At 39.6% G+C, this 25,571-nt stretch overlaps 1 protein-coding gene across 8 annotated transcripts in view; it reads right to left on the minus strand.

Moving 5' to 3' along the window:
* LOC5578456 (acetylcholinesterase) overlaps positions 1-25,571 on the minus strand; it is a 385,351-nt gene that overhangs the window by 126,333 nt on the left and 233,447 nt on the right. For 4 of the 8 annotated variants that reach the window (XM_021851339.1, XM_021851331.1, XM_021851332.1 and 1 more), the window contains exon 2: positions 13,268-13,864. The exons of 2 other annotated variants lie outside the window; for them this stretch is intronic. The gene's annotated coding sequence lies outside the window, so the exon portion shown is untranslated. The remainder of the gene's footprint in view (positions 1-13,267; positions 13,865-25,571) is intronic. 2 more of the 8 variants (XM_021851334.1, XM_021851333.1) reach the window with 1 other exon arrangement.

Consider the following 25,571-nt stretch of genomic DNA (forward strand, 5'->3'; position numbering starts at 1 on the left):
AAAATCGTCAACAAATATTTTTTTTTTGCAATTTCTCATCGTAATAGGCTGTTTTTCATCACGCCAATCTGTGCTGTAATGATTTATTACGCAACGCTTTCTCATTACGCAACCATTTTGGGTTGCGTAATGAATCATTACACAACAATATTTCAGAAATTGTAAAATAATGGTGAATGCATTCCGATATAATTTCTGATACTCTCAAGTAGTCTTCTACGAAATTGCAAAAAAAAAATGTACGTAACTCGTTGCAGAACTTGTCGTTATTATCCAACTCGGCAAGCCTCGTAGGATATATTTACAACTCGTGCTGTAAAAATCATATTCTGCAACTTGTTCCGTAAACTACTAGGGTGATGTGCTAGTATCTATCGTATTAAGCATTGATCAGTGAGAACTGCAATTTTCCCAGTATGGCAGCGAATGATGTTGATTCAAACCGATGCCAAACAATTCTTTCTCAAAACGGCTTTAGTATTGTACAATGGGATTTCAGTAAATTTTGATCTCTTTTTGGAAATAATGCAAAGAAAATGCATCTTGCCGTATTCTCAATCCGTCGTATCGTTTTCATTTCTGTCGCAATCAGTTTTCGGATTCGTCTCACAGCTTACGGCTTACTGTGATATATTGAGTGGTCAAAACACAACATATCAACACTATAATAAAATGTTTTCCTTCAGCAACATGGAATATAGTAATTTCCTTTAAAATTCATTGTTCGTCATCAAAATTCAGCCCAAACATATGACCACAATTCCTTTTGACCGTACACTTATGGAATTTGCTCACAGTGCGGCGAAAACAACACAATCAAACGAACCGTATTTTTACGTCGAGCATCGCGCACACATTGATGCGCACAAGCTTGTTTTTTCCAGTACGACGGATTGAACTTTGTTTACATTCTCAATTGTACGCGGTTGGTGAGGAAATTTCATAAAATTTCGTGAATTATAGAACTTTTACGGCGTGTGATTGGAATGAAATCCTTCAGTGAAGAGGTACGAAGGTTTTCCATAGTGAAAATGAGTGCCTGGCGAAGTAAGTCACACAGTGGGGCTGGAAGAAATTTGTATTATAAAGTGGTGTGATTGGTGTCGATCGTTAAGCATTTCTCTCAAATCGTGTTCGTCCATGCGATTTCGGTGAAAAAGTGCAAAATGGATAATTGAACTGAAGTTATTTATTGAAATACAGTAGTTTTATTGCATTTTGGTGTACAAATATACAAACCATGACAGCTTTCACACAAATACACTTGGAAAATGAATCTATGTTGCAGGTAAGTTGGAATATCCGCCGTAGTGGAACATTTTAAGTTTGATACGACGAATAATAGCGCTTATGATGAATTAGAACGAAACCCTATTTTCTCCATTCCGTTTGCTGGTTAAAGAAGGCGTTTATCGTATTTTCGCTTGCTACGCACCAAACGCCAAATGCCATCACAGAATTGCTTGTATTCGCGATTGAATCCGCTCTCATCATGATACTACGATAGCTCTGTTGGTAAGTTTTCAGATTCGTCTCACAACCAACGGCTCACTGGGATTTAGTGAGTGGTCAAAATACAACCCTTCAACGTTATCCAAAATGCTTTACTCTCTCTATTCCTTCAGCATGATGAAATACATGAATTTCTTTTAAAATTCATTGTTCGCCTTCAAAATTCAGCCCATACATACATATAAGTACAATTCTTTTTGACCATAGAATCATGACAGCTGATCACAGTGCAGCGACAACAACACAATCAAAGGAATCGTTTTCTTTACGCCGAGCATCGCGCACACATTGAAGCGCACATGAGTTTTTTTTCTCAGTAGGGCAAATTTCATAAAATTTAGTGAATTCAATATGTTTTACGGCGTATAATTGGAATGAAATCCTTTAGTAAAGTAGTGCCCGGTTAAGTAAGTCACACAGGGCGACGGGAAAAAATTGTATCGCAAAGTGGTGTGGCGCTAAGCATTTCGCTCGGATCATGTTCGTTCATGCGATTTCAGTGAAAAAGTGCAATGTGGATAATTGGACTGAAGTTATTCATTGAAATACAGTAGTTTTATAGCATTTTTGGTGTACAAGTGGACGAACCATTACAGCTTTCACAAAATTACACTTGCAAAATAAAACTATGCTGCAGGTAAGTTTGAATATCCGCTGTAGTGGGACATTTGAAGTTTGGTACGACGAATAATAGCGCTTACGACGAAGTAGAACGAAACACTACTCTTTTAATTTCGTCGTTAAATTTTTCCATTTGACGACGACGATTGTGCTTGAGACATATCAACTTAGGGATTTTACAAACCAAGTCTTAAAAGGGATGGTTCAAGCCTTTTTGTATTACTTGGTTACAGGCCGTGTTGCTCCGGATACTCGGTTACCGGGAGTAACTGGAAGAATTTTGTGATCAAACCTGCAAATTTTCAAAATTTGTAATAAGAATAACAACTGCCTGCTAGCTGAAAGAGCTTAAGAAACACTGACTGAAGTGCGTCAATTATCATGGAATAACGCTTCTCAATGAGTTAAAAAATGTGTGTAAACGTCTAGTGACGTCATATGCTGTGGTATCCGGCCGTTTGGCCAAATGCTATTTGGCCGAAAATGTCACGAATTGAAAGCTTTAAATAGCATGTCAGAAATAAGGCGTGGAGATTATATCTCGACTAGGATGATATGAGTCATACGTTATGAATGCAACCGTACAGAGTATCACCCAGACAACCAGTAGTCGCATAAAAGTTCACGTAATTACTCGTTTATTCATACAAATTACATCAAACCCGCAAAACATGGTGGATAAAATCGTGAGATTGATGAGTTTTTTCGCATAAACGTTTTTTTCTGAGTTCATCTGTACATTTTGTTTCGTCCCGTACACTCGTACAAAGTAAATCGAATCAATCCGTAGCAGCTGTCAAATCATTAAATGTTATTAGCAGTTATCATAAGTTAAGTCGTCAATATCATAAGTTAAGTCGCATAAGATCACAGGTTGGTTCGGTAGAATATTTATACACTCGCATTGTATGCGAATGTATAAACACTTTTGTACGCAGAAGGCCTTTTCGCGACATCTTATAAGTGAAATTTTGCCCATGCAGGGCCTCCAACTGATTTCGTTTTAGGGTGCAGAGCTACTTGGGCACTTCCATGATTCACTTTGGCATGAGGGTTTTTCTCGGCCGAATCGTGTGAAACTTTGCAATAAGAAGCACTTCAATACGACGCATATTGTAACCAAATATGAGCTCAGTAGCTTCCAAAAAAACCCACTGCCAAAGTGAATTAAAAGTGCCAAGAATAGGATCCGGTTCCCTACGTGCATTTTAATTGTCTGGGCAGATATCAGAAGACTGGCTCCAGAGGCAAATTCCCACCATCTGGGAGATTTGTACCATCGCCATATTTGAGCTTACTTCATCATCTACTGGATGGGTGAGGAAAGGGGAGGTAACAATGGGAAGAAATAGAGGTGGGGTCCCTTGAAGAGGAAAAATCGCATAAGCAATATGAGAACATGTAGCGCCATTAACAGCGCCCTAAAACTTTGCATATATTTTGTGCACAGTAAAGCCAAGGAATTTGTAACCCTACCCGACAAGCAGATCATATCGAACTTTTTACACAATACATCATATTGAGATATAAGTATCTAACGTTGATTAAATTTTGATATGATGATTCATTTTCCAATTATACATAACAAGATTATATCAGAATATGTTACAATACAATACAACAACACACCATGTTACAAAAATTATAACAAATCTTAAGGTATGAATTATATCATATGTTGTTATGTGAAGAACATTCACCAAGAACGAGTAAGTTGACGTTTATTTACGTCACTAACTGTGACGTCATGTTTTACAACTCAGACGAGGTATGTGTGGTATGAGTGGTTTTTGTAACAAATAGTGTAAACTTTTATCCTGCATCTAATTTATAACACCCGGTGTTACAAAAAATGATCATAATTATTTAGTTAATAATTATAATTTTGATAGTTTCAGCTAGTTGGGTATGAAAGGCTGGAAATAGGAAGTGACTATATTTGAGGCGCCCAAATGCAAAGTGACATTTCGGTAGGTTTCGAGTTGTTTCCATGTTTCCTAACGATATTTTCAGGTGGGTTTTCTGCTCAACAGAGAAAAAAAAAACAACACAATTCTTAGAGAACTGCCTTGTTTTTCAAACATCTATGCAATTTGAGAAGAATTTAAAAAGGCTGAAAAAAAAAATTCAAAGTAGATTTCCTTAAAACTATGTTGTTTTTTTTGCTGACACCCTTACAACCAAGTTTTACTTACCCTTACAACCAAGTTTTACTAATTTCTGGATGACTAATGCTTAAGCGAAAATTCTGTAAATTTGTGTAGTATTTTTTGCACTGGAGTGACTCGGAAAATCGCAAAAGAAACTCCTTCAAATATTTCGCTGGAATATCTTCAACAATTCCGCAAAAAAACAAAGGTAATGATCATTATCTGCTCTGAATATTTCTTCTTTATGAATCTTCCGATAGTCCTATATAGATGTTCCAGAAACTTCTCAAAAATTATTTCTAGAAATGCTCACGGGGATTTGTCCCATAACATATACAAAGTTGGCCTTAGATATTTTTACATGGTTAAATTATTAAATGAATATGACAGAAATAGTTAAATTGCACATTCGTTTAAATCTGCGATTGTTTTTATTTTTGAAAAGAAACTTAATTTTGATATTCTTGATTATCTACGAATGCATATGAAATTGTAATATTTTTCATAATGTTGTGATTAAGATTATCCTAAGCTTGAGATGTACACAATTAAATTAGTTCACTTAATCCGTGAATTCCACCGTAATCTCAATAGCTGAACAGTTCGGTAAAATAAAACACTGTAATTCCGACGAAATGCAACGAATTCTGGTGAATTAAAAAAAAAGTATAAAAATTCACCGTACTCCGTTAATTTATTTTACGGAACTTTTCAGTTGGTACGATTACGGTGAAATTCACGGATTCCTGTAAAATAATTTAGGTGTGTAGTCTTTGTATATCCTAGTACAACTCTTAACGGATTTATTTTATCCCTTCTGATCACTTAAATTATTATTATTACTATTATTGTCTTTATGACCGAGGCTTTCAGCTGGTTCACCTCGAGATTGATATCAAATATATTTTGGTGTTTAAGCATTCAAAAATGCTCGAAAGGTGTAAGTTTTCTGGAATTCACATATGGCCAAATAAGGAATCACTATAGTCATAACTGGAATTTATTCAGGTATTTGTCCAAATTTTGAATTCTCACTTCGGAAATTTCTAAAAAAGGGATTACTCCACCAATTTTCTTAGGGAATTTCTCCAAGAATTTTGTTCAGAATATCTCAAGAATGCAACATTGATTTTTGCCAAGGAAAGCCACAGTAATGGAATTTCTTCAAAGATTATTTCATTTATCTTCCGAATTCCTCCTAACATTTTTTGAGACAATTTTCAAGAATATATCTATATCCTATATCCTCAATGATTTTATCCAGCGATTCATCCATCGATTTCTCTGCCACAAACTCCAAAATTTCAGGTCAAAACATCTTCTAAAATTCAATCAATTACTTTTCCGGAAATTTCTGGGATTTTCTTTGATATTGTGTTTCAGGATTTATATAAACTTTCAACTAGGATTTTTTTTTCTGAAGATACCTTCAGGATTGCTGCAGAGATTCCTTCTAAGATTTCTACAAAAAATCCTCCAGTGATTCTTTGAGATTTGTTCAAGAAAGTTTTGAAGGTTTTGTTAGGATTTCTTCCAGGAATGTCCCCAGAGAGGTCTTCTTCTTCTTTCTGGCGTTACGTCGCAACTGGGACAAAGCCTGCTTCTCAGATTAGTGTTCTTATCAGCACTTCCACAGTTATTAACTGAGAGCTTTCTTTGCCGATTGACCATTTTTGCATGTGTATATCGTGTGGCAGGTACGAAGATACTCTTATGCCCTGGGAATCGAGAAAATTTCCTTTACGAAAAGATCCTCGACCAGTGGGATTCGAACCCACGACCCTCAGCATGGTCATGCTGAATAGCTGCGCGTTTACCGCTACGGCTATCTGGGCCCCGCCAGAGAGATGCCAAAGGAATTTTTCTGAAAAAAAAATTCATGAAGTATTTTTGAAAAAATCCTAGAGTAACCTGTAATAAAACTAGGGTAGGTTTTATGTCACACTTAATGAACAAGGATCGCTGAAACTCCAGGATTATCGAGAAAGTTTAAGATGATTTTCTAGAAAATTTGCTAACATAATCGAACAAAAATCAATCGAACCTCGGAATAGTATTGCATAGAATTTTCTCAAGAATTTTCCGAAAAACATTTGACAGAATCTCTAAAAAAAAGTGATCGGATAAATTATTGGAAAAACTGTTGTCGTATAAACTGGTGGTTGAAGTGCAAAAGTAATACTTGAATGAAAGTCTGTGCGTTGTAAACGAAGACGGTGTATGTAAATAAATGCTTTTAAATTCGTAGAAAAAAAAATAGATTTGTTCGGAGAACCCATCAAGGAGTTTTGGATTTCTAGGAGGAAACGAGATTGAATTCTTGAAGGAATTCACATGAACAGGCGGATGTATTCTCACAGGGTTTCCTAAAAAAAAAACACTTAAGCTATTTTTTCAAACACTCTTGGATAAACTTTTGTAGGTTTCCTCGGAAGAAATTCTGTAGAAATCTTTGGAAGATCTTCTATCTAGATCAGGAGGCAATCCTAGGATAGTTTTCGAAACAAAAATCAATGGAATACCTGAGGAAATGACTAAAGTACTATAGTACTTTAGAGCTCTCAAGGATTTTCTGGATCAAATTCTTCTAAGCATCCCTTGAAATCGCTGGAAGAATTTCTGGGAGAATTGATAGACACATCTCTAGAAGAAATTCTGGTGAAATTCCTTTTTTTTTCTATCTTTATTAACATGATTTTTAGCCCTGGGCTAGTTCATCTCGGGACCAACGGCTTTACTTCCGTTCCGAAGGAAGTCGTCACTGAAATTTTTAGTGACTATGTCGGCGATGGGATTCGATCCCAGGTCCTCGGCGTGAGAGGCGAGTGTTCTAACCACTACACCAGGTCCGTCCCTGGTGAAATTCTTGTAGAAGACCCTGAAAGTATTCATCACTATGATAATTGCTGAAGCTTTTTTTCGGGGAATTTGAGATGAAGTTCTTGAAGAACCTATCCCGTTATAGTGGCTGAAGGTTTCTTCAGAGCCTGCACAATTTTACATCAGGATTCAATGCAAGCAGAATTTTAATTAAAATATATACTTTAGGGACCTTCCATTAAAAATAGAGGCTTTTTAGACACTTGCATTAAATTAAAAAATGTGATTTTCCTTTATATGTATATTCTATTTAACAAATGGATGAGCAATAAAAATTCTGTGAATTTGTGTTTTTTTTTCTTGGTGCTGAAGTGACGCAATTAGCCGCGTTCCAAGTTTTCAGGGGAAACTGAAGATGTTTATTTCATCGCACAGAAACACCATCAAAAAAATTCGTTGCAGTTTTTCAAAAAATCTTGAAAGATTCATAATCTTCATAATCTACTCTAAATATGTTTATGAATGATGCCCCAACATATCCATAGGAATTTGAGCACATATTTTTTCAGGAATTGATTAAGGACTGTAGAGAACCATGATAAACATTATCATTTTGAAAACTTCAATAAGAATAAGTAGTACATTGTATGTATATTGAACAGATGATGAACAATATAATTTATTTTTCAAGCTTTCTGCTGATCTTAATTTTTTTGTTCAATCGTGGGTAGGACAATCCTTTGACTGTCCTACCCAGGTGTTTTTGTGCGTAGTACATCTCCTACCTGTCCTGCCCACTTCCCGCGCCACTGGGATGGTTCATCATGTGATAAATACACCGAACGAAAGACGCATTCCTTAATGAGGTCACCATCAGAAACAGCACATAAATCTGTGGTGGTTAACTAGAAATGGGCGTAGCAATGATTGCACTATTGAAGAGCATGCATGCACGAGGCAAAAGCTGGGTTCACAAGGTAACCAAGATAGAAGATTCCTTTACGCAAGTAAGTTTCTTGAATTAACGCCACTTGGGCTTTTTCGATGCTGTTCTTCAATACCAATGAATGATCATAACGGTAGCCACTACGCAACCTATCTATTGAAAATCGCCAAAGGCGAAAAGCACATAATACACTGTTGAAAACGCATAATACGAAACCATAAGAGTGCTCTCTTGCTCTTTTGAGTGACCGGTCAAAACAACTCCGCTGTGTTTTGTGTCGCATTTCCCTCGCTTATTTTTCGTTGCCTCTCTGCTCAGTATTTTTTCGCTCGCTCACAAAGAGGCAAATATAGCACGCTATTCAGAGTATGCTACCGAACTCTGGTGATGTTGAGGAGTATTGTCAAGGTAGTAATTTTAACTTAGTCCGGGATATCATGCTCCTAGGAGACTCACATTCGCACGGTTTCATTTATAAGGGGTCGTCCATACACCACGTGGTCATTTATGGGGGAAGAGGGAGACCCGGAAAATGACCACGGTCCATACAAATTTTAAAATTTTTGTGTGAACAAATGATCTATAGGGGGAGGGGGAGTCTGGAATTCTAAAAACTGACCACGTGGTTAATGGACAGCCCCTTACTTATGACTCATATAATCCTAGACGAGATATAAGCACCAAGTTTCTGATATGCTAATTATAGTTCAAGTAATTATGAACAACATACCACAATCATAAACAACATCATATGATTAGTTCTCAATAAAAAAAATATAAAAATACTATCTTCTTGTTTTGATTTACCTGTTAAAATATCAAGAAGACAAAATTTCTTATCGAATTACAGCTCACCAGATGTTGGCAACGTTTGGTCCTAGGTATATAGAGCAACTGTCATCAACAAAATTGCGAGGCTCTGTACGTTATCAGGCTGGTATAGCCTCGCTGAAATTGTTTAAATGAAGTGCCTGTAATAAAATATTAATAGGTTTCCCAAAGTTTTTCTCTGGTCCTGTATGCCACCTAAGCAGTAGACCCAAGGGCGACGGAAAATAAGAAAAAATATCTTTTCCTCCTTCCGATATGTTTCCGAGCGCGTGTGTTTGGTTGCCAAGTCGTACACAGCAAGAAGTAGCAGAAAAGGATAAGGAACTTTGCTAGGAAAAAAACGTAGCATGAAATCGAAAGAAGAAATCTCTCCCATTATTTCTGTTTCTGCTAGATAGCATCGAAATATATTTATGCAGTCAGTACACATACATAAACCGTGCATTACATAATGTATGTTTTATTGATTTGATTATAAAAATAAATGGTCCTGTTCAATCCACTCACCGATGGTCGTTTTCTAACAGTTATTACCTCCTATTACCACCGGTTCAAAGGACAACCGTTTAAAGCAGAAACAATATCCATCCAGCCAGCAGCAAAACGGTGTCGATTGCTATTCATGTGATCGTTTACATTGTGCAAAAGTAAAATATATACAACAGTGGAATCGTGTGGAGAAAAACAAGGTTAATCTATACAACGGACCTGACGATTCATTTATGATAGGTTCGCCCTCATCTCCCTTACATTGGCGAATGAGAGTGCGATGAAATTGAGGGAAAGAAGTGACAAAATTAATGATGCGAACAGATTTTGATTTGCATAGGGCGTTCCATTGTGGGGTTGGCTTCCTTAATGGCATTAACCTTTGCGGAAAATGCTGTTAAAATGTTAATTTTATAATCTTAAAGTAGGATTGAAACCCCACTTTGACCCGCCTTAAAATTTCCAAAATAGTAGAAGTAGCTCAAATGAACGATTTCAAACGCTGGCCCGTCATAAAGACTGAGGTGGTGGTATTCAACAACCGCAAGTCCGAGGGGGGTTAGGGTTATGTTATTCGGATCCACCACTGCGACCAGCTATTGGATCTATTGTGATATCAGCCACATCTTTAGGCAATGATGTATCGATTTCGAAACTGTTTTCCATTTGTATCTTTACTAAACATCTGAAGGAATCAACAAAGTTAAAAATAACCAGCTATTTAGACTACTAACAAAGAATTAACTGCTTCTGCAAACCCGGAGCGTTTGTACTCCATGTTAAGAGCGGCTCACAACAGCGTCTGTTCCCCATGTCAGGGGTGGCTGATCATCGTTCGATAGCCAGAGAAGGACTCTAAGCTAAACTGCGCACTATGGCCCTCCGAATATTTAAAGGGAATGGTCCTCCGGAAATCTAGGAGGCTGGTGTTAGATCCTTCAAGCCAGCCGTAAAAAATCAAGCAACGACCGGGACAATCGACGAAAACCACAGCGACGTAAAGGGATTAGCGATTGGAAGCTCGGTACGTGGAACTGTAAGTCTCTCAACTTCATCGGGACCACACGCATACTCGCCGACGTGCGTTGCGAGTACGACAGCTGCCCAAGTTACGACGTCAAAATCATCATAGGAGATCTAAACACTCAGGTCGGCCAGTAGGAGGAGTTCAGACCGACGATTGGAAAGTTCAGCGCCAGATGACGTACGTAAACGGTTTACGACTAATTGTTTCCGTCACCTTGAAGAATATGGCCATTCGTAGCACCTACTTCCAGCACAGCCTTCCATACCGATACACCTAGAGATCACCACAGCAGACAGAATCCCAAATCGACCACGTTCTGATTGATGGACGGCACTTTTCCGAAATTTTCGTACGGTACCGACGGCCGCCCCGTTATGACCTAGAGTGGCTCAAGCAACCGGATGTCACAGCTGCATACGCGCAGCACCTTGAGGCTGCATTACCGGAAGAGGTTGAGCTGGATGAAGCCCCTCTTGAGGACTGCTGGAGAACAGTGAAGGCAGCCATCAACAACGCAGCTTAGAGCAACGTCGGGTACGTGGGACGGAGTCGACGGAACGATTGGTTCGACGAGGAATGTAGGCAAGTTCTGGAGGAGAAGAATGCATCAAGGGACCTGACAGAACGTGGAACGTTATAGACAGAAATGGCTACAGCAAACCCGCCTCTTTCGGGAGAAAAAACTCTGCTGCTCGGCGCTACGGCTCGCCATCGATATCCAAGTTGTGAAACGATTGCTTAGTAACAAAGAACCTCTACAACTGTTTTCGCCTCATTGTGCAGGTGTCTAGATAGTCTACATGACATGGTCGATGACTCGTGATCCGAGAGTTACAGTTTCAATCCTCGTTGACAATTTTTTTTTATTGCGCTGAACTTAAAAACAGCGCATGTGACGGAGCACATGAGACCGCAGTGAGACACATCTCCAGAAAAATGGTGGAGGTGCACCAAAAAAGTCTCACAGTGTACAGCGCTGGCAAACAATGAGGCTCCTGCACCTAAGGCTACAGCACATGCACAGTAACTCTAGTCTGCACCGGCTGATAGGCACAATCTGGGAAACAGAATAGCTACCGGATGAGTAGAAGGAAGGGGTAATATGTCCCATCTACAAAAAAGGCGACATGTTAGATTGTGAGAACTTTCGAGCGATCACCATTCTAAATGCAGCCTACAAAGTCCGTCATCTGTCTCCTATAGAGAACGAGTTCGTGGGAAGTTATCAAGCCGGCTACATTGACGGCCGATCGACAACGGACTGTACGGCAAGTCCTCCAAAAATGTCGTGAATACCAGGTTGTAACGCATCACTTTTTCATCGATTTCAAGGCGGCATACGATAGTATCGACCGCGTAGAGCTATGGAAAATCATAGACGAGCTTTCCCGGGAAGTTCACGAGATTTATAAGAATGACGATGGAAGGTGTGCAAAATTGTGTGAAGGTGTTAGGCGAACATTCCTGTTCGTTTGGATCCCACCGGGGACAACGACAACGAGATGGACTTTCGTGCCTGTTGTTCAATGTTGCGCTAGAAGGTGTTATGCGGAGAGCCAGGCCCAACTGCCGGGTACAATTTTAACGATTTACATTTGAAAATGTGGCAGACCTGTACATCCGTCTGAAACGCAAGGCAGCAAAAGTTGGATTGCTGGTGAATGCGACAAGACAAAGTACATGCTAGCTGGTGGGGACGAGCGCGACAGGACTCGCCTTAGTAGCAGTGTTACGATAGACGGGGATATGTTCGAGGTGGTCGACGAGTTTGTCTACCTTGGATCCTTGCTGACGGTTAACGTTAGCCGTGAAATACGAAGGCCCATCATCAGTGGAAGTCGGGATTACTATGGCCTCCACAAGAAGCTGCGATCAAAACAGATTCACACGCGCACCAAACGTACCATACCGCTCATAAGGCCAGTAGTCCTCTACGGGGATGAAACGTGGACGATGTTCGAAGAGGATTTGCAAGCACTTGGAGTCTTCGAACGTCGGGTGCTTAGGACGATCTTTGTCGGTGTGCAGGAAAACGGTGTGTGATGGCGGAGGATGAACCACGAGCTCGTGCAACTCTACGGCGAACCCAGTATACAGAAGGTGACCAAAACTGGAAGGATACGATGGGCAGGACATGTTGCAAGAATGCCGGACAAAAAATCTGCAAAGATGATGTTCGCTTCGGATCCGGTTGGTACAGGAAGGCGTGGAGCGCAGCGAGCTAGGTGGGCGGATCAAGTGCTAGCCATTTGGCGAGCGTGGGGCAGAACCGAGTATTGGGCGTGAAATTGTTGGCTCAGTGTTATCTGCTAAGATGTTATATAAACAAATGAGGGGATGGGCACATAAGAACACTAAGCTAAGAAGCAGGTTCTATTCCAGCAAGGACGTAATACCAAAAAGGAGAAGATATGACAACTCTAAATCAGCACGCAGTGTTATATAAAATGCAATTTGATTGCTTGGCTTCAAGGAAACATTTCTTGTATAATTTCATGATACAAAGATATCCTAGTTTTGTTTTTCAATAAGTTATCTCTTTTTCCTTTTGTCCAACACTTACTGTCGAATTTTATAGTTGTGCCATCGTGGTTTGTATTGTTTAAAGTTTAATGTCCGGAAAGTAAAATGATGGTCAAAAACCTAGGACCAATTCTTCCAAACAGATAACGGACACAAATACAGCACGTTCCCCCCCATTTTCGAATCTCTCTTAACGTTACATAAGCCCTGAACTGCAAGAAAAAAGTGTTGACGGCGATAGCTGAAAAACGAATTCATTTCAATTTGGTCAACGTTTATAGTTTTTCCTTTTCGAAATCCCAACGGGAAGAGCAAAAGGTCAGATGACAAAGCAGTATCATTACTCACCACAAATAAAGCTATAAGACTGTAGAGAGGAGCATTTAACGATGATGACACCAATTTCTCAAGTGCTGGCCGCTCTTCTGGTTGCGTGGTTCACTCAACTGGCTGCTGTGTTTTCCGACTCCTTTTGTGTGAAATTCGCTAATTGCCACTACACATCCACTTGCTAAGGAGCACCACCGGAGACAATAACAGGTTCCACTTGTATATATGCGGGTTCACTCACTGTAGTACGTAACTCACTGAGTTGAGTTGGGGGGGTTTATTATCTACTTAAATTTTCTGGGGTTAACTTTTCTTCTCCAGTGACGACGTTTTCCAGTCGGTGTGTGACAGATGGTGCTTCTGTCTCTTGCCTCGGCTTTGAAATCAATTCGTTAGCGTGAACTACTCCCTTATGTGCCAACCAGCGAAACACCACACGGGCACGGTGTCAGAGGTCGAGAATATATTTGTCTTGCTGTGCTGGTTTTATTTGCTTACACAATCTCGAGAGATGACGTGAAGAGCGGAAAACACAGTCACGGTTTTGCTTCTTACACCACACTCACCACTGAATGAGACTGGATGCTGCTACTGATGTTTTACAATACGGCTGCTCTGAAAAGAGGATAATTTCCAAGGATGGGAGAATCTCTGACTGACTGACTACTACATGCTTCTTCACAATGAAGGAGCTCCACATGAGTATTCGTCAGCACTATGGTCGAAAACGTGACGAAATTTCTTCTGTAGATTCAGATTTCATATTCGAAACTTCTGAACTTGTTTTATTATATGTCTATCGAAAAATCATAAAAGTTCAAAAAAAAAAAAAGATATGTTTCACTGTGCATTCACAGTGAAACATATCTTTTTTTTTTGAACTTTTATGATTTTTCGATAGACATATAATAAAACAAGTTCAGTTGAAAGGATATGCGAGATCATTTTTAAATGTTCGAGACACATATTTTTCGGTAACTTCCAACCACTATTTTATAAATGTTTCTAAATTCTGAATGTAGGAATATCTGGGGAAAAGATAAAAAAACTGGTGAAGAAGATGTTTTCGAAAACGATGTGATCATGAGGTCAATTTAAACGTTTTTTCGACTAAATGTTACGTTTATGGGTAAATATTGTTTTTAATGTCGTAATACTTTTCTTTTTGAATTGGAATCTACTGTTACTGTTGCAGGAATGATGCATTTAGTTTAATTTTGAGATAAGATGCTTTGGATCCACAAAAACCTTCTGAACCTGCATCTGAAAAGTTGAATCTGGAGCATAAAATGGTCACGCAGAATAATGTGTTTATGCTAAGCTGTAAAAAACTTGTTTATTGTTTCGAAATTTATTTTAAACTTAAGGGGACACGGGAGACCGTGTTATTTTCCCTATCTTTTGTCTCACTCTAACAATTATCATCAAAACTTTGCCGAAGCAAATCTCGAGTTTTAGTGAACCGATGAAGCTGAAAATTTAATCGATTGTGCACCACATATATAGAATATAGTGATAAATTTTTCACATCCCTATATTGAGTGGTACTTGAGATCTGCTTCTTCAAATGGATAGGATGATTATAATGACGTCCCGTGCGGCCTTAAAGTGCAAAAGTTTGGAGTCAGCTGCGACGCATGCAAATAAATTGTTTTACTATCTATACCATGCCGATCGATTTCAATTTATGGCTTTTTAATGTGTAATTAGGGCAAACATAGTTAGTTAAGATTTTACAGAAAGTGTTATAAGTAAGTTCTAGTGACCCCAAACTTCTGCATGATAACTCGAATGTCTTATTTTTTGAATAGCTTTCAAATTTATCTGCCAAAATTTTACAAGTGCTGTCCAAAATTCTGGGCGATACAATGCCGCGAAAATTAACAATGAACTTTCAAAGTAATTTTTGAAAAAAATAGTTACGATTTCAAATAAATGTATACAAAATTCGTTTTTTGTTGATCGACCCATCTTGCTCGCTGCGCACCACGTCGTCTTGTGCCGGTCGGATTGTTTTCGAGAACCATTTTCACCGGGTTGATATCCGACATTCTGGTGACATGCCCGGCCCACCGCAGCCTCCCAATTTTTGCGAGATGGACAATGGTTGGTTCTCCCAGCAGCTGGTGCAATTCATGGTTCTTCCGTCTTCCATCTGCACTCCGCCGTAGATGGTCCGCAACACCTTCCGTTCGAAAACACCAAGGGCGCGTTAATCCTCTGCACGTAGGGTCCATGTTTCGTGCCCATAGAAGAGTACCGGTCTAATCAGCGTCTTGTAGATGGTCAACTTTGTGCGATGGCGAATTTTTGCTCGATCGGAGCGTTCTGCGGAGTCCAAAGTAGGCACGATTTCCAGCAACGATGTGTCTCTGGATTTCTCTGCTGGTGTCGTTGTCGGCGGTCATCAGTGAGCCCAAGTACACGAATTCTTCGACAACCTCGATTTCATCACCGTCAATATGAACTCGAGGTGGGGGGCCTGCCGTGTCTTCTCTTGAGCCCCTCGCTATCATGTACTTCGCCTTTGACACATTGATGTTCAGTCCGATTCGCCTAGCGATGGTCCGATGGCGGACACGTACATCCGACTAAGGGCTGAACTTAGTCGGATGTACGTGTCCGCCATCGTCTCAAATTTGCGTGCAACAATATCAATGTCGTCGGCGAAACCAAGTAACTGAACGGACTTTCTGAAAATCGTGCCACTCGTGTCTATCCCCGCTTTTCTTATCACACCCTATAAAGCAATGTTGAACAGTAAACACGAAAGTCCATCACCTTGCCGTAACCCTCGAGAAAGTCCCTGATACTCGGACTACGCACATCACTCGCTCCATCGTCGCCTTGATCAATCTTATCAGTGTGTCCGGGAAACCGTATTCGTGCATAATCTGCCATAGCTGTTCTCGATCGATCGTATCATAGGCCGATTTAAAATCGTTGAATAAATGATGTGTGGGTACATTGTATCTGCGGCATTTCTGCAACACCTGGCGGATGGCGAATATCTGGTCCGCTACTGGCCACATCACCATTAAGGTACTCGTCGTAGGGCTGTCGCCACCTTTCGACCACCTCACGTTCGTGCGTGAGAAGATTTCCGTCACAGTCAAAGCCTTTGCGCAAACGGTTAAGCTTCTCGTAGAACTTCCGTGTGTCTTTAGCGCGGTACAGCTCTTCCATCGCTTCGCGATCTCGTTCTTCTTGATGGTGTTTTTTTCTTCGGAAGATCGAGTTTTGTCTGTTCCGCGCCTGTTTATACCATGCCTCGTTCGCTTTCGTGCGGTGTTGCAGCATTCTCGCACATGCTGCATTCTTCTCATTCTTCAACTGCTCGAATTCGGGGCAGCTGGACCTAGTGCTGCTGTTGCGGATGTTACCTATGGTGGATCTTAAGTGCCTCCAGCCATCTTCAAGAGTGGCGGCGCCAAGCTGCTCCTCCGTTGGTAGGGCCACTTCCAATTGCTGCGCGTATTCTTGGGCTACTTCTGAGTCCCGTAGCCGCTCGATGTACGATGTTCGGCTTCGACGCGAGTTTATCACTGTCGAAAGTTTTGAGCGCATACATACAGCAACTAGGTAGTGATCCGAATCTATATTCACACTGCGGTATGTGCGAACATTGGTAATGTCAGAGAAGAATTTTCCATCGATTAGAACGTGGTCGATTTGGTTCTCGGTTAGGTTATTGGGTGATCTCCAGGTGGTCTTATGGGTATCTTTGCGGGGGAAGAAGGTGCTTCGGACTACCAAACCACGAGAGGCTGCAAAGTTGACGCATCGTTGGCCGTTGTCGTTAGATACGGCGTGCAGACTGTTCCGCCCGATCACCGGTCTGTACATCTCCTCTCGTCCAACCTGTGCGTTTATGTCGCCAACAACAATTTTCACGTCACGCGGCGAGCATCCGTCATAAATCTGCTCCAGCTGCGCGTAAAACGTCTCCTTCTCGTCGTCGAGTCTCCCTTCGTGTGGGCAGTGTACGTTGATGATGCTGTAGTTGAAGAAACGGCCTTTTATCCTCATCTTGCACATCCTTGCGTTGATCGGCTGCCACCCGATAACGCGTTGTCGCATCTTGCCCAACACTATGAAGCCAGTTCCTAGCTCATTTGTGGTGCCACAGCTTTGGTAGAAGGTAGCCGCTCGATGCCCGCTTTTCCACACCTTCTGTCCAGTCCAACAAAGTTCCTGCAGCGCTACGATATCGAAGTTACGGGGATGTAGTTCGTCATAGATTATCCTGTCGCAACCTGCGAAACCAAGTGACCAAGTTCCATGTTCCAAGTTTCCAATCGTAATCCTTATTTCGTCGCGTGGGTCTTTGCCGATTGTTCCGGGTCGCATTATCTGCTATGTTATTCGCAATAAGGTTTTTTTTTACGGGTGGCTTATTGGGCCTACGCCAACACTCCTGTCTCGCCGGAGCGCCATCGTGCCAGCTCTGTTTAACGTCCCAACTAACACTAGGACGATCGCGCTGATGGGGCTACCACCTTGGATTTAGCTGCGCGCGATTCAGCATTTCTTGCTCAGCCACTGGATACCAGAACAGAAGCTGTTTGAGACGCTCCTACACACTTAAACGGTTTCGCCGAGAACCCAACAGCTGATATCTCGGTAATTATTTGACGATTCTCGGTAAAACTTTTACCGAGATCTCGGTAAACGTTTACCGAATCTCGGTAACGTTCGCCGAGATCTCGGCAAAAAGTTCGGATTGCCGAAATCTCGGTAAAATAAATACCGAGATTCGGCGTTACAATTTACCGAGCTCTCAGCTGTTGGGTTCTCGGCGAAAAATTTTACTGAGGTCGGTGAAATAATTTAAGTGTGTAAAAGGTAGAAATATAAAGTCCTGCGTTTTTGCTGTAGAAAAGATTTTGACTCCCTTGTGGGGTAACTTGAAATAACTATTTCTGACTCGGTTTCTCGATGTTTCTTGTCGCTTGTCAGTGAACTCATTAAGGCCCAAGTAAAAATCGAGCATATTGCAAAGCTTAAAACGCAGTTTTTCTTTTGAAATCGACAAGTCGCAGAAAACGAAAACACACAGCGGTTAATTTGGCAAATACCGTTTTGTCTCAAATTCCGAACAGACTCATATTCCGAACACTCGGTTTTTGTATGGCGATTTGGTTGAAATGTTTCGCTGAAATATGTCACCAAATAACAAGGAAATGGCAGTCAATTGCAATTCAATTTTAACGTCTCCAATATAATTTATACCGCGGGAGTAGTAATGATTCTCTAGTTTCAGACCAGAAGAACAAGCTTAAGTAAATTAATTTGCGAAATTATTCATTTGAATACGATTTATTCCTACTGTTCGGAATTTGAGTCAAGGTGTTCGGAATATGAGACAAAATGAACACAGTGTTCGGCATTTGAATCAAAATGTTGTTCCATACTTTAACGTAAAAACAATACTAAAACTAATTAAATCAACATTATTATCGGTACACCCAACAGCTAACCGTTAGGCTTTGCGAGGAAAATAAAATTTACACAAATATCTACCAATTTATGCCAATCAGATGCATTTGAAGTCACTGTTGGCCTTAAGTGTTCGGAATATGAGTCAAAACGGTATATTATTACACAATTTTTACTTGGACCTTGAAAAGCAAAATTAAATTTGTGCCATCACATTGAAACTTTTGTGTCCCAACGTGAATGATAAACTTTCAGTGTAAATTTTCAACATAATTTCATGCTGCTCGTGATTATTAGAATCAATATTCTTTCATCTTCACCTTAGAACTAAGAGTTTCAATTGGATGTGTTGTCGCAAATATGTATATGGATACACATTTTTGTATGTTTATTTTTCGAGGGTAACTCAATCTTTTGCACGAGAATGTACATTAACCAACCATATTCAAAAGCCCAAAGTGACAAGAGAAAGAGAAAGATAAGAGAAAGTACAAAAGAGCAATATTATAGGATTTTCTAGAACGTACGGGCACGACTCTACTATACTGCCATTTCGAGACAAGTGCAGATTGAAATCTGATTTTCACACATTTTATTTTTACTCTTATCAAGAGTAGATTTTGCTACTTTTTTTTCGCTACCTGTTTGTTACACAGCGTAACAAAAATGGCACTTTTGCGTGTCTCATGGATCAAATTATGCGTCTCAAGTAGATTTGGGGTTGCTGAATCTGATGCCATTTTCAAAAATGTTCCAGCACGTCATATTTTTTAGCTACAGGTCGCCAAAGTTATATAAAACACTGATTTTATTGATGTGTACATAAAATTTAAAATATTATTTATCAAACTTTTTTGTGATCTAGTCCACTAAACATGCTATTTTGCACTTAAACTTTCATTTTGGATTAAATTTGGAAGAAATTGCGCGATTAAATTTAGATTAACCCGTATTTTTCGACATGTTTGCTGTCTCCATACAAAATTCTTCGTTTCTCTGAAATGGGAAAATACAATACTTTTTTAAACCATCAAAAAATAAATTTTCCGCATCGAAAGTAGTATAAACTTTGCCGATAAGTATTGTTATACACATAAAGTTTGAATTCTTTGGCAAATTAAGCAAATAAATTGCCGTACAAGCTGGCATACTTGCATGCAAGTTGGCTAAAATGGTCATTTTTTGCATTTTCAACAGGCAATATCGAAAAAACTAGACGTGCCATGATATTTATGAAAACGGCAATAGATTCAGCAACCCTTAATTGAGTGAATCGCGATATTTTGGTGCTTGAGACAAAAACGTGTTCCGCAGTGTTATTGGTGTTATATTTCTTAAAGCTCATTTTATCAGTTTTGCACAAATTGCGTTAAATCTGAGCGAATTTGATGTACGAAATTTATGATAAATCATAAAGTACGTACAACAAAAAATTTTAAAAATATATTTATCATTGCCAATACGATAAATGGTCAAACTATCACTTGTTCTAATAGAGATTATAAACTTAAGTATATGAAACTTGAATTGAAACTATAATTCCGATTCATAAGAGGGTCAAAACCAAGTCCTTATAGATGTGTTTAAACATGTAAAAATCTAAAAAACAAAATCCTATCAAAATGTATTGATATTAGTCATAAGTAAACCTAAAATCAATTATTTTATTTAGTTTGAAAATACCTGAAAAGCTATGACATTGTGAAATTTTTTTATGTGGATAGAAAAAAAAAATCTATATCTATATCTCGATATCTCTTCATAATTCTACGGTCTCTTCATTCTGCATACATTTTTCCTCTCCATATCTCGATTTCCTTCTTTTCTCGATATCTCCATATCTCGAGGTGTTTCTGTTGTATTTTTTTCGTTTCCAATTTGTTTTCTCCATATGTCGATATGACCATTATCAAAGGTTACTAGACCAACTTTTTTAAATTCAAAACGAGAAAGGAATGTGAAATGAGGTCTGATTGTTTATTATTGTCTTGGTCATCGAGTGAGTTTCAATCTATTATTCACAAGTGGTCCCGGCAAACTTCGTCTTGCCATCAAGTAGGCTGTTGAAAAACGCTATGGATCGTGCCATACAAAATGACAGTTTCGTGCACTTTCGTTTTTCCAACTTTCCCGGTGAATATCCTGGGATTTTTTATACACACAAACACGTCGAAACCCTTGACGAACAAAACGGAGAGAGAATCATTCATATCCGTTGGCCCGTTCGTAAGCCATTTCGTGACATACAAACACCATACCATTTTTATTTATATAGATAGATATATTAGAATTTTGTTCTTTGTCTAGCTCTCTCACTATCTCGATGGTCCCTTCGATATCGAGATGAGGAGAGGCCACTGTACATATTAAAGTTTGGAGGACTGGTCCTTTGCTTTTAGTGCTCCGATTGACTTTATTTTTGTACAGCCGCTTGTATATATCTCAGCCAAGGCTTTGCAAAACACTGCGTGCTCCGGTAGCATTATCTTAAAATCACTGATTTAGTTATTAGAAACATTATATCGTTTCGATTCATATCACGGACAGCTTCAAATTCCAGACACTCTACTTTGTATGGGAAACATTTCACACGGAAATTTTCAATTTTTGTCGATCAAAATTTCTCACTTTCGAGGCTCGTTTTAATTAGCATTTTTCAAATATGAAGCAAATGTAAGGATGCGTCCGGAAACAGAATCATGAAAAGTCTACACATTTCTATTTATTTAAAATAATTCGTGCTGCGGAATCAAAATCTTCGCCTAAGTATTTTTAAGTATCGATAAAACGGAGTGGCCTTCCTTAGCCGAGTGGTTAGAGCCCTTCCGTATTTTTTCTCAATTTGATAAGGCAGATCAGTTTGTAGAATATCATTTTTCAGGAAAATTGCAATTTATTGCAAAGTGGAAAACTTGGGATAACTTAGGAATTTGTGTTTTGCATAATATAAGATTTTTACTGAGTGAATTTCAAGTTGTTTCTGAGCTGCGGTAAAAAAATCAGGTCTAATTAAGCTCTAGAAGACGAAATCCAGGCTTTCAAACTTGGCCATTTTGTTTGGAAAACGACCAATGTGTTCTTCTTTCCAGTCCAGTCCAGTGCTGCTGTATTCAGAATTATATACAGTCAGGTCTCCTATTAGACACATGGTTGGGGGGCGTAATAGGAATCTACGTTATAGGAGACCCAGGGCTTATGGGATTTCATCACTTTGGGGGTGTTGTTGAATATCTCGTATGCCAAAAGAGATAGCACAGTACTGTCTTCGGCGAAGTTTCAGTGCTAAGTACGATCTACCTTTAGGAGTTGAGGATCATCCTTTTAGTTGAGAACTTGGCCGGTAGGGGCGCTTTTTCTGATTTGCACTATATGAACCATGAGGGATAAGAATGCAAAATTTTGTAACATGTGATATCTCTAGATCCTGATGTTTTGGAAGGCTGGTGTCTTCGGAAGAGTTGTTCAGTAGCTCAAGGGCTGACATGCGGTGGTCATTCTGATACAGAATTATGCCACCAGGCGGCGCTAGTGGATATGGATTTTTTGTTTTGCGCATAGCTCAGTAGCTTGACCACTTAGAGAGATGGCGTCTTCGGCAAAGTTGCTCTGTATCACAAGGGCTAACATTATTTGAGCCGAAAGTTTCGAAGTTTTGCCACTAGGCGGCGCTAGTGAGCAAAGAATTTTTGTTTCGCGGATAGCTCAGTAGCCTGACCACTTAGAAAGATGGCGTCTTCGATAAAGTTGCTCAGTATCACAAGGGCTAACCTTATTTGAGCCTAAAGTTTGGAAATTTTGCCACTAGGCGGCGCTAGTGAGCAAAGATTTTTTGTATTGCGCATAGCTCAGTAGCCTGACCACTTAGAGAGATGGCGTCTTCGGCAAAGTTGCTCTGTATCACAAGGGCTAACATTATTTGAGCCGAAAGTTTCGAAGTTTTGCCACTAGGCGGCGCTAGTGAGCAAAGAATTTTTGTTTCGCAGATAGCTCAGTAGCCTGATCACTTAGAGAGATGGCGTCTTCGGCAAAGTTGCTCAGTATCACAAGGGCTAACATTATTTGAGCCTAAAGTTTGGAAATTTTGCCACTAGGCGGCGCTAGTGAGCAAAGAATTTTTGTTTCGCAGATAGCTCAGTAGCCTGACCACTTAGAAAGATGGCGTCTTCGGCAAAGTTGCTCAGTATCACAAGGATTAACATTATTTGAGCCTAAAGTTTCGAAATTTTGCCACTAGGCGACGCTAGTGAGCAAATAATTTTTGTTTCGCGGATAGCTCAGTAGCCTGACCACTTAGAGAGATGGCGTCTTCGGCAAAGTTGCTCTGTATCACAAGGGCTAACATTATTTGAGCCGAAAGATTCGAAGTTTTGCCACTAGGCGGCGCTAGTGAGCAAAGAATTTTTGTTTCGCGGATAGCTCAGTAGCCTGACCACTTAGAAAGATGGCGTCTTCGGCAAAGTTGCTCTGTATCACAAGAGCTAACATTATTTGAGCCTAAAGTTTCGAAATTTCGCCACTAGGCGGCGCTAATGAGCAAATAATTTTTGTTTCGCGGATAGCTCAGTAGCCTGACCACTTAGAGAGATGGCGTCTTCGGCAAAGTTGCTCTGTATCACAAGGACTAACATTATTTGAGCCCAAATATTCGAAATTTTGCCACTAGTTTAATGTTTTTGTTGATGTTTACAGCGTTTTTTTATATTTTTGTATGAACCATAATAATATACAAGATCCCTAACATAACTGCATTCTGTGACAACTGTGATACAAAGTGAATTCATACTTTGGATGATTGTATAGACGTGGCCAATGTCACACCTGACTTCTTACAATATGGTTGTACCTAATATTTCCACATTAAAATGATGTATTTTTTGAAGTTTTTACAATATCGGGTCAAAAGGGTGTTAAAATCGGGGGTAGACAAAATCGGGTCTAAAAAGGTGCTTAAATCGGGGGTAAATAAAATCGGGGGTAGACAAAATCGGGGGCAGACAAAATCGGGTCATTACTGTATTATATATACGAAGAAATCGGGAGAAAAAGTTTCTTTTATAGAATTGAATTATCGTTATGAAAAAGAAGGTTTATATTATAAAAATATTCAAACAAGAGTGTTGTGTAACTGAAGAGATAAGACCAGTCCTAGTTATCTCATTAAGATTATTAGCGAATTGATTTCCCAATTTATAAGTAATGACTGACATTCCAATCTAACTTCATTTCTATCCAATCCATATCTTGGTAAATGTGGAGTTCATACAATGACGAAATAAAAATAAAAATACATATTTTTTCTTTGGTTCATATAAATAGCTAACGATCACACATTTTAGTAGTAAACGGATCCTCGCTCTTTCTCATATCAAACAATAGATCAAAAATTCTCCCAATCCGTCGAAAATACTAGGAAACTAGCCACACTTTTATCCGAATGCAAAATATAATGTATGTATTTTTCTCTAGGTACTTTTACTTAAACGTGACAATGCCAGAAAAATCGATAGCCCTTGTCATACTGAACAACTTTGGTCAGGCTACAGAGCAATCCGCAAAACAAAAATATTTGCTCACTAGCGCCGCCTAGTGGCAAAATTTCGAAGCTTTCGGCTCAAATAATGTTAGTCCTCGTGATACTGAGCAACTTTGCCGAAGACGCCATCTTTCTAAGTGGTCAGGCTACTCAGCTATGCGCAAAACAAAAATTCTTTGCTCACTAGCGCCGCCTAATGGCAAAATTTCGAAATTTTCGGCTCAAATAATGTTAGTCCTTGTGATACTGAGCAACTTTGCCGAAGACGCCATCTTTCTAAGTGGTCAGGCTACTCAGCTATGCGCAAAACAAAAATTCTTTGCTCACTAGCGCCGCCTAGTGGCAAAAATTTCGAAACTTTCGGCTCAAATAATGTTAGTCCTTGTGATACTGAGCAACTTTGCCGAAGACGCTATCTTTCTAAGTGGTCAGACTACTGAGCTATCCGCGAATCAAAAATTCTTTGCTCGCTAGCGCCGCCTAGTGGCAAAACTTCGAAACTTTCGGCCCAAATAATGTTAGTCCTTGTGATACTGAGCAACTTTGCCGAAGACGCCAGCTTTCTAAGTGGTCAGGCTACTGAGCAATGCGCAAAACAAAAATTCCATGTCCACTAGCGCCGCCTGGTGGCGTAATTCCGTATCAGAATGACCACCGCATGTCAGCCCTTGAGCTACTGAATAACTCTTCCGAAGACACCAACCTTCCAAAACATCAGGATCTAGAGATATCATATGTTACAAAATTTTGCATTCTTACCCCTCATGGTTCATATAGTGCAAATCAGAAAAAGCGCCCCTACCGGCCAAGTTCTCAACTAAAAGGATGATCCTCAACTCCTAAAGGTAGATCGTACTTAGCACTAAAACTTCGCCGAAGACACTGTGCTATCTCTTTTGGCATACGAGATATTCAACGACACCCCCAAAGTGATGAAATCCCATAAGCCCTGGGTCTCCTATAACGTTCTGGTGTGTCTTATAGGAGTGAGCGTAATAGGAGTGCACGTTATAGGAATGCGTTTAATAGGAGACCCGACTGTAAGTGAAAGCTGAATTTCAATGTTTTGAGCGAAGTGATAACATGTTTTCTGTAACACTGCGAAACACGTTTTTCGTCGCTATTGAATCGCTATTAACTTAATTAAGGATCGCTGAATCCATTTCCGTTTTCAAAAATTTCAGCCCTGATAGTTTTTGAGACACTTTCTGTTGAAAATGCAAAATTAGACTATTTCAGCAAACTTTCATGCAAGTATGTCAGCTTGTTTGGTAATTTAAAAGACAATTAAAAGACAATTTACACCGTCTTCAGCACATAGGCTGCACAGACTGAACGATCACTAACATT

This window comes from Aedes aegypti, chromosome 3 (genome assembly GCF_002204515.2).
Source record: "Aedes aegypti strain LVP_AGWG chromosome 3, AaegL5.0 Primary Assembly, whole genome shotgun sequence".
NCBI lineage: Eukaryota > Metazoa > Arthropoda > Insecta > Diptera > Culicidae > Aedes > Aedes aegypti.